The sequence below is a fragment of the Asparagus officinalis genome, chromosome 3 (assembly GCF_001876935.1).
Source record: "Asparagus officinalis chromosome 3, Aspof.V1, whole genome shotgun sequence".
In the NCBI taxonomy this organism is placed as follows: Eukaryota; Viridiplantae; Streptophyta; class Magnoliopsida; order Asparagales; family Asparagaceae; genus Asparagus; species Asparagus officinalis.
In genome coordinates, this window is record NC_033796.1 from 58,421,276 (window position 1) to 58,432,058 (window position 10,783).

Below are 10,783 nucleotides of genomic sequence, written 5' to 3' on the forward strand. Positions count from 1 at the left end.
AGCTCCTCATCATCAAATATCAGAATAGGCTCACAGTCCAATCTCGCTGGCCTCCTCTTGTGGGTAATCTCCTTGTATCGGTCCACTTCCTCTCTGGAGAAAGGTCTCTTCCTAGAGGATCTTAGGTTGTGGGGCCTAGCAACTAGGGCTTCCTCTCGAGCTGCTAAACACGACGAGAGGAAATTAGAAACTTTGACTCAAAAATTGAAAAATTCTCCAAGTCGTTGAAACAGGCGGCCTACAATGTCCAAGCGAGGTTCAAATAGGCGGGTTAACAAAGATTGCCTGATAAGCTGAGCTCGCCTGACAAGGCAGGAGCTCGTCGGAATGGCCGAACCTTGCCTGAGTAGATAAAGCTCGCTAGAAAATGAACAAGAGTATGTTCATCTCCTCCATCTTCGATCCACGATCCTTAACTTACCATGACAAGGCCGACTCACGCCGGAGGTGGCTGTAGCGGCAGCGGCGGAAGAAGAGGCTGTCCTCCTCCCCTAGAAGCAATCCTCTTGGGGGCCATATTGAGTTCGAGGAAGAATGAGGACGAGAGCTCTGAGTTTCTTTGAAATCTTGAGCAAAGAGTTCGATAACATTGTAACCTCCCGATGAAAGAGAAGAGTACACTGTATAGGCAAAGTCTCTATGGTTGAGATTCGCCAGCTCCGCGAAGCAAATGGTTCAGATCGCTTGCAGATCATTCAATTCGACAGTTTGAATCGAACGACCGTAAGTGAGGCGCGACGTTCGGAATTCTGTGTGAACGGCCAAGATTCGGCGATTGAAGCATGATCTTTTGTTAAATTGATGGTTGAGATCAAGGGCGCTATCAAATCTGCAGCTTAGATCGAGCGTGTGAGAACGAGGCGTCACCTTAGCTGGCAAGCATAGGAGCCCACCCGCGGACACGTGGTTTGCCCTCATAAACATGGACCTCGCCTACACTCCATCGAGGTTGCCTGAAGAGTTTAACTTGACCAAGGGGCTCAAATTGGCTCAAACCAAGAAACCGTGAGCCTTTTCATTCAAAGTGTTCTAGACCACATTCAATCGGATTTAGATCTGAAAACTTTAAAGGGGGTCTTGTAGGCAGTGGAAATTGCCTAAGTGTCAGAGCCCGCCTGCTACGAGCTTGGGCTTGTTTGCATTCAAACGAAGCCTAGCAGAGCTTGCCTGCAGAGCTCTATCGCCCATATTCATTGAGCTCGGCTATAGAGATCAACTTCGTCTGCTTGTTGAGCTCACTCGTAGAGCTCAACCCTGCCTGTTTGTTGAGGTCACCCGTAGAGTTCAACCCCGCCTATTTGTTGAGCTCGCCCGTAGAGCTCAACCTCGCCTCTTTATTGAGCTCTCCTGTAGAGCTCAACCTCACCTCTTTATTGAGCTTGCCCAAAGAGCTTAACCTTACCTCCTAGTTGAGCTCGCCCGTAGAGCTCAACCTTACCTTTTCATCGAGCTCGCCTGCAGAGCTCAATCTCTCATGTTTATTAAGTTTGCTCGTAGAGCTCAACCACTCCTAATTGTTAAGTTTGCCTGCATAACTCAACCTCTCCTTGTACTATTGAGCTCACCAGCAGAGCTCGATCTCGCCTCTTTATTGAGCTCTCCCGAAGAGCTCAACCTCACCTCCTTGTTGAGCTCGCCCATAGAGCTCAACCTCGCCTTTTCACCGAGCTTGCCCACAGAGCTCAATCTCTCCTATTTATTGAGTTCTCCAGTAGAGCTCAACCACTCCTAATTGTTGAGTTCGCCCACAGAACTCAACCTCGCCTTGTACTATTGAGTTCGCCCGAAGAGCTCAATCTCACCAGTTTATTGAGCTCGCCCACAGAGCTCGAGCATCGCCTATTAGCTTGACTCACCCGCATGAATCAAGATCATCAAATCATTGAGCTCACCAGCATGAGTTCAACCTTGCTTGAATGTTTCACTCGTCCGCACGAACGAAGCACGCCTGCAAGGGGGTTCACCCGCACGAACTCCGCTTGCCAATGAATGCTAGCTCACACGTTGGAGGGGCCTGCCAGCCGGGCCCGCCTATTCACCAAGATAGCCTGAGCATTCAGACAGCTCTCGAGCTCGCCAGTAGTTTTCCCAGCCTCGCCTGAACAATGCAAGTGGGCTGCTTGCTTGTGGGAGTGGGCCTACCCATTTCCCATATCCTGGGTGATGATGAGGCATGACTCTCACCTCCCCTATAGTGGTCACATCCCATAGCCAGGGGAGGGCATTGGGCTTCTCACCTACTAGTGGTCAAATCCCATAAATTAATGGATGGCCCATGCCATCCCTTGCCTATTTAAAGCCTCCTTCAACCAACATAAAGGAGGTCGGAGAGAGGTTGGTCTTAGGTTTGGTGGTTGATTGGCTGGGGCTTGACATTGCTATTGGCAAGGCTCTTCAATTAGAGACCTGCTTTGGGCTCACTTGCTTGGTAGAACATTCCTAGCTCCTTGCTTGGATTGTTGAAATAGACTCAATCTGAACCCTCAGATTGGAGGCTCGTCAGCTCTCTGTAAACCCTTTCATTGTAGCTCTCTCCAAGCTCGTGGCTTTAATACTTTTCAAGCTCAGGTACAGTCGAACTCAATCGCTCCTGAGCCTCTACTGTGCACTGAAGCTCCAACCGCAACTTGATCGGATCATCTAAGGGAAGCAAACTCAGTGCAATCACTGAGGGAGGCGTCTTACTACTACCAACGAACCCATGTTAAACAAGGAGGGTCATTCCCTTCTTATCTGTTGTAAAACATTGATTGTAGTTTATAATAAGCCATTCTTATAAACACAAACGACCCATTTTTTTCAATCTAATACGCTGAGCGTCAAGCAGTATATCAGTCACAGGTTTCCGATCATAAATAGCAAGAATATAATAAACAACCCAAAATAGGAAATAGACATATCATCAAAAGTAGATCATCCGAGACATAAAATACGGGTCAAACATGCCCTTATTACAAAACGGTCCAACTACATATGAAAATACATAGTCCATAATAAAAGAGAAGTACTACTAAAATAACTAAATCCAACACCAGACTAAAGAAAAGTACTGCAAAATAGATCTAGCGTTCATCAACTACTACTGAAAGAAAAGACTAGGCTTCTATTTGTCCTTCTTCTCCATCTGGAAGACACTCTGGCTGGGCATACATCGGCTCTAATGTATCATCATACTGGACCTGTCCTTCCTCTAAATCTGACGTACACCAGAGAAAACAGGTGTACGTAAGCATGCATAGCACATGACAAGATCCCACATGGAAGAATGAAACGGTCGAATGACCAATGCAATGACAGTAATAATAATTAAAACATGACATTGAAATTCTAATGATTTAAATTAAATCCACCACTATATAACGACTAGAAGAATCTAAAATCAACCGGTAATCTAGGTCATACAACTAACTATCCTATAACAGGTCACTGGTCCACATTTTACATAGAGTCAACGTTTATATTACCGAATAATTGACTGTTCACAAATTCCTTACATGCACCCAATCCCGCTATACACGCGGCCAGAGGACTACACGTAAACTGTTTTCTGCCTGGTCTGAACTCAAGCAAAACTCGGGTGACGAAATAAATTCCCACTGACCAAACTGATGCACACACTTCACTTTGGTCCTACAAACTAACCCCAGTAGCAACACCAACTACTGGTGCGAGCCTGAAAGACACACCACCAGCCACATCCGATCACATGAACAAAGACTTCCCCATCCCAACTCGTCTCGCTTTTCTAAGTCAACAATATAATCCACACTAGATCTCTGGTTTATCTCCTAAATTTAGTCAACGCACTCACACATGTCACTAAGTCTGTTCATGATGCACGAGGCCCCTAAGTCATGAACTATTAATGGTTCTCAATTACAGCAAGAAACAGTAAATAAATATAACTAATTCTATGCAATAATATTATGACATGTCAAATACATTAAAATAAGATCATAAAACATGAATAGTAACTATGAACAGTATAATTATGCATGCAAGTCGATTTCATCAATATCTTCCTATTCGAACCTCTAAACTTCTCATAAAAGTATCAGCAACTAAGTAACATCTAATATAACAACAGTCGAAAATAAATTTAAAATTTATGGTTGTTTTACACATGAAATATCGTGGGTCTGCAAACATCAAACACAAGATTAAAAATTTAATTAATTCCAAAAAATCTTTTCTAAAACAGATTATTTTAAATTATTATAAATTTCCTAAAATAATTCTTTTTAGAAAATAAAGTTCTTTTAATTCATAATAATTATTCTAAAATAATATTTAAAATATATTATTATTATTAATTATTCTTATGAACAGTAACTATTTTTATTTTTTATAAATTATTTCTATTTTTCTTTTTTAATTATATCTCATAAATTTTATCCAGCTTTCAAAATATAAACTTGTCATTTTATATTCATCAATTCAGAAATAACCTACCACAATAATACTTAATACCATTCACCAACAACCCACGCAAAATATTATAATTAAATCTACGCATATAGTTAATAACATACGTAAATATTGTAACTATAATAAGGAGAAGCGGGATCTTGCACATAATTAATTTATGACAAATATAATATTGTAATGAATAGAAACTAGGAATAGGGATCTTGCCTATGACGATTGGGCTAATGGGTCATGGCTTAGCTGGGTGTCGGCAGGAGGAGCGGCGTATCTAACGGTTGGGGTTCCAAACGTCGGAGGAGAACTGTTGGCGGGGAGCGGCCACTAAGCTGCGACGAGCGGTGGAAGGCAGGGGTGTGCGAAGGGATGAGAAACAACGTGGGGCTCCTAGTCAGCCGATGCACGTGCTGTCGAGAGAGTCTAGAGGGGCAGGCGCGGCGTTGCTGTGCATTCTGGACAACGCAGGAAGGGGTCTATCAGAGGGCATGGTGAGCGGCGACTAGCAGAGGAGGCTGCTGCAAGCGATAGGAGGGGCATGGGCGGAAGGGAGGAAAGAAGCGGCGGGCTTGATGCGAGGAGGAAAAGCGGTGGTGATGGGCATGAGTCTGGGCCTGAGGGCCGGCGCCGAACGCGACAAGCGGAGGTAGCTGCGGTGTTGGGGGGCGAGCAGTGGTGTGGCAGCGCTGCTGGTCGGAGAGATGCGGAATGACGCGGATCTGGTTGGGGACGGCTGACGATGTAGGCTGTGCGGCTTGCTGGTGTTGCATGGAAAGCTCGACGGCAGAAAGGACAGAGCGGGGGAGTCTGGTCGCTGCCGGGAAGGAGGGTGGCGCGCGGTATGATCAGAACAGGAGAATAGAGAGAGAAGAAGATGGGGGCAGTTGGGTTCACGTGAATAGGAGAAGGAAAACGAAAAAAAAGTAAATGTATATAGGGTTAGGGTTAGGGTTAGGGTTTTAACGAAAACATTAAATAAAAAATAATCATTAATTACGTATTAAATTAAATAATTATGAAAAATTATTTACAAAATAATACATACTAGTTACACTAACACAACAGATTATACAAAATAATACGTAATAGTAATAATAATCACACAACATATTATACAAAATAATACGTAATTGTAATAATAGCACAACGGATTATACAAAATAATACGTAATAGTAACATGACACAACGGATTAATTCAAAAGTTTTTACTACACTAAGTTAATTTATAAATATCAAAATCATTTAAATAAATATAAAATTTGGACTTTTAAATCGTAAAACATTCTAGAAAATTGAAAAAAATATAAATACTCTTTTAAAAAAATAATTAAATATTTTAAAATATCAAAAAATTATTTTAACTAGTATCGAAAATTCATGATTATTACAACTTGAATTTCTAAGTCTGGTACATCAATCACTCTCTGCTGCTCATCATTGCGTAAATGCTTATTGAGCATCAAACTATGGAAAACATCGTGTACACCCAACATCGATGCTAAAAAATCTAGCCGATACGAAATAGCTCCAATGTGCTCAACTATCCTGAATGGGCTAATATACCTCAGGGCAAGCTTTTCCCGTCTTCCAAATCACTGAACTTCCTTCATCGGTGATACTTTTAATAAAACATAGTCCACAACCAGGAACTCTAACGGTCATCGCCTTTGATCTACGTCACTCTTGTATCAACTCTACACTGTAAGAATACGCTCCCGAATTAGTGCTACCTTTTCTATAGTCTATCTTAAAAGCTCCGGTCTAAGTAACAAGTTGTCCTCTGGTTCTGCCTAACAAATCGGGAATCTATAAGGCCTCCCGTTAAACGCTTCATACGGTACCATACCTATAATCGTTTGATAACTGTTCTTATAAGAAAACTCAATCAAAGGGATGTGATCCTCCCAACTCCCCTGGAAATCGATGATACATGCCCGTAACATGCCCTCCAACACTTGGCTGACTCTCTTTGTTTGTTCATCTGTATGAGGGTGGAAAACACTGTTTTTACGATAGCTTGCTACCGAAAGAATTTTGGAATCTCCTTTAGAAATGCGAAGTGAATACTGAGCCTCGATCTGATATAATCATCTCTAGAACTCCATGTAGTCTCATGATTCCCCGGATGAAAATCCTCATATAAGTCTCCGCCGTGTATGTCGTCTTCACTAGTATAAAATACGCCAACTTCGTCAATCGGTCTATAATCACCCAAATTGAATCGTTCCCTTTATTAGATCTCAGTAAGCCTATAATAAAATCCATGAAAATATCTACCTACTTTCACTCGGGAATGAGTAAAGACTGTAGGGTTCCCACGGATCTTTAATGTTCTACCTTCACTTGCTGATAGGTAAAGCACTTAGCTACATACAATAAGAGTGTCAGAGCGCTACAGCAAGATCATCTCTATCCGCCCCCAGGGGAAGAGCTACTAGATGTGATGGAGGCTCTATCTATTAAGCATAGTCTATCTTGATCATTTACCATGTATCTAAAAGGAATTAATATTTAGAAACCTACAACACAAGACCTAGTAAGTCAAGCGAAATAATCCAAATAAGGAAACCCTCATGTATATATTATGTATCTCAAATTGTAGATAACTAAATATTAATACAGACTAAGAATAAACAATCTAAATAGAATCAATAATTAGAAACTCACAATACGAGACCGGTACGTCGAGCGAAATAATCTAAACAAGGAAACTCTTATGTATATACCATATGTCTCAAATTGTGAATCGCTAATCATCAATACCAACTAAGAATAAAGGATAGCAATACAAGAAAGTAAAATTATTATAATATCAGACCAAAAATATCTTCCACTATCCTTTGGAAGATAATATAAACAACTGTATATAATCCCGCGTACTTACAAGAGTAAAGTACCTCGGTCATATATAAGTCAGCGATGAGTCATGTTCATAAATGGCGTCCACCAAGACTCAGGCTAACAGATAATTATCATAATGTAAATTCTTATAAAGTTTATAATTCATCTTATTATCATGCAGGACGGACTATCAAATCGACATCCTAAAAGTGTACATGGCTCATTAGTCTCATCGCATCAACGTGCGTGACAGACTACCAAATTAGACATCCTAGGTATACGGCTCACAAGCCTCATCGCATCTACGTGCAGTACGAACTAATAGATCAAGCATCCTAAAACCCAACTCAATGGTCTGTACTAATGGTATATCGATGCACTATCCTAAGTAGTACTGAGCGGTGCTCATTAACGATATCCATACAAGTATATAATGTTTAAATAACTCATATCTCCCGTGTAATGAAAACAATAACTGTATTAATCCTCTTCGAGATACCCATGTGTGTGCTACGACATAATACGTGTATATTCATGATTGTACGTGTATTATCATGCACGTGGAACCTCGCGTTTGAAAACAAAAGGTGTAAAAAACAACACTTCAAGCAAAAGAGAACACAGGTCAGTCGACCGCCCCTAGGGCGTCGGTCGACTGAACACAAACGTGCACAAAGTGCACTCACAGGATCTCACTGGTCAACCGGCTAGCCTTGGTCGATCGACCGGCCAAATAAGATCTTCACAGATCAGCTTTTGGCGTTTGTATTTTTATAACTTTATTCAAAAACTTAAATTTATTAACATAAAGCATATAACAAGATTTAAACTTTAATTTGCTTAACACAGATTAACTCAACATGATTTAAACTCTTGAATTAATCTAGTTAGGGTTTAGCATCTCAATTAACTAAAATTTCTCAAATAAAACATAAATTATCAACATGATTAACTTAGCATGAATGAAACTAATCATTAAACCGATATAAAATAATTTAAACATGTTCACATCATTTAGGTATCACAAACCTAGGGTTTATACATCTTAAATTAACAAGAAAACTCAATTAATTATTAAACTAGGATTTAAACATATTTTAAGCATGATTAATAAATTAAAATGAAAATAAAAGTAACCCTAATGATTATGATCATCAACTAATATAAATAGCAACTAAATCTATAGATTTTCACATTGGTTTAAGATTAACATTAGAAACTAAGATTTTAAAATATCGGGTTAAGCTTAAACATGAGATTCATCAATTAAACATATTAAATCTTGAATTAACTACAGGGAAAAGTTTAAAGGAAAATGATCTTACCTCAAACATCATATTGAACTTTTGAACACGTGCATGTAAGATCCCTCTTCACTAATGTCGTAAAATCTCGCCTTCCTCTCGACAAACGCCTCAAGAACTCTCCCAAATCTCCCAAATTATGATTAGGATTTGAGAGAGAGGAAGAGAGGCTACTAGGATTTGGAATACGGATGAAAAAATATATATATTTTGTGTGTGAACATATGTATATATAACTACAAACCCGAATCAAAACAGCCCAAACCCGAAACAAGAAACCTAGTCAGACTAGGAAAATAGTCTTTGGTATTTTAGCTGTAACTTTCACGTACAATCTCGGAATGAGGTGATTTAAGATGTGTTGGAAAGCTATTGAAGATACCTACAACTTTTATCTTTTTATTTTTTCTAGATCGATCTGTATCCATGTGTAATATAAATATACTTTTAACTGGTTATTTTTCCTGATTTCTTTTTTGTGCATGTTTAACCTTTGTTTACTCTCATATATACTCTTAATTGATCTCAAATCAATTGTTAGCATAATCATTTATCCATAAATGATATTCATCATAATTAAAGCTTATTTATCAATATAATTTATACTATTTTCCAAAATTCACGGGGTTTTACACTTCTGCTGAGGAAGAAGCAAGGGAGGCTACACTGACATTGGGCTCGGGTGAAGCCATCGAGCCACCTCACCTCTGTCGCATCCTCAGGGGCCAAGTCTTGATGAAGGCAGTTCGATGGCCTTGTCGAAGGCCCTTCCTAAGACCCCTCTGTTGCTGTCAGTTATCGATACTTGTGGTTTATTTAGGGATTAGTGATAGGTTAGGTTCCTCAAGCTTCTTCAGATAGTTGGTTGGGGAACTTGTTGGGTCTTTTTGTTTTGATGGTGATTAACAAACAATTTACAACTAATATTATTTATCTAGTGTTTGTGTTTTATATTTATTCTAGGCAAACAATATGTTGGAGGATGGATGGAATCAAGCATTCACGATCATATCCAATGGAGGTTGGCGGAATTATGGAGTGAAGCAATGCAATTCATATTAAAGATCCAAGTTCAAGCTTCATCCGCATAGTGTACCAAGTGGAGCTATATTGAAGATCTTCAAGCTTGGGTAAATTAGTTTAGGGTTTATATTATGTGTGTTAGATACTTTAAGCTCAATATCATATACACACAAATTTTATTAGTTTCTATGTATATATATATATATAGATATATATATAGTTATGTATATATACACAAGTTTTGGTTTTATAGTTTACAAGTTTATATAAATATGAAACCTATATTATTGTTTACATATATATACATGTTTCATATTTATTATTTTGTTAAATGCATATTGTGCAAAACTTTATTTTTGCATAATATTAAGTTTTTGGTTTATAGACTTAACAACAATAGTTTGTAACTTTTATCAAGTCTATAAAATCAGTTTATAAAGTTTTCAAAACATGGTTTAGTTAAAATGACAAAACAAGTGTTGTTGTATTTTCATGTTTTGGACTATTTTGAAAAATGAAGAGATTTCTTATTTGGAAGATGCTATTTGAAAACCAGCTGATAACCTGTTATCAGTTGACTGGTAAGTCGACTGATGACATCAGTCGACTGATGTGTTGACTGAAGAAATCATCCGGAATAACAAAAAGTTTCTATTTTGTTTTGGTCGACTGACCAGTCGACTAATGAGGTTATCAGTCAACTAATAAGGTCGTCAGTCGACTGATGAGCTAGAAAATACCTCTAATGGTCAGCTCATCAGTCGACTGATGGAAGTCCTCAGTCGAATGATGCTGTAACAACTAGTTTTTTCTAGCCTATTCTAGTTTTGGGTTTTTGGTCTTTTTGCCTTGTTTTTCTTATGTTTTGGGGTCTCTATAAATACCCCTCATACCTCAGACCAAAAACTAACCAAGAGAATGTTTTAAGAAAGTTTTAACAAGGGTTTAAGTTTTGGTTTAAGTTTGTTTAAGAAGCTTTTAAGTATTTTTCTAGTTTCGATTTGTGAAGACAATTTCACAAGAGCAAGTGGAGATTATCCTTTGGTGTTTGAGCATTCACTCTTCTCCCTCTCTCTTGTTATTATTTTCATCGAAAGTTGCCTTCATCATTGATTTCATTAGAACTTTAATCGTTTACAAATGAATTCAAATAACAAAAATAAAAATTACAACTTTCTTGAAAATAAACGCA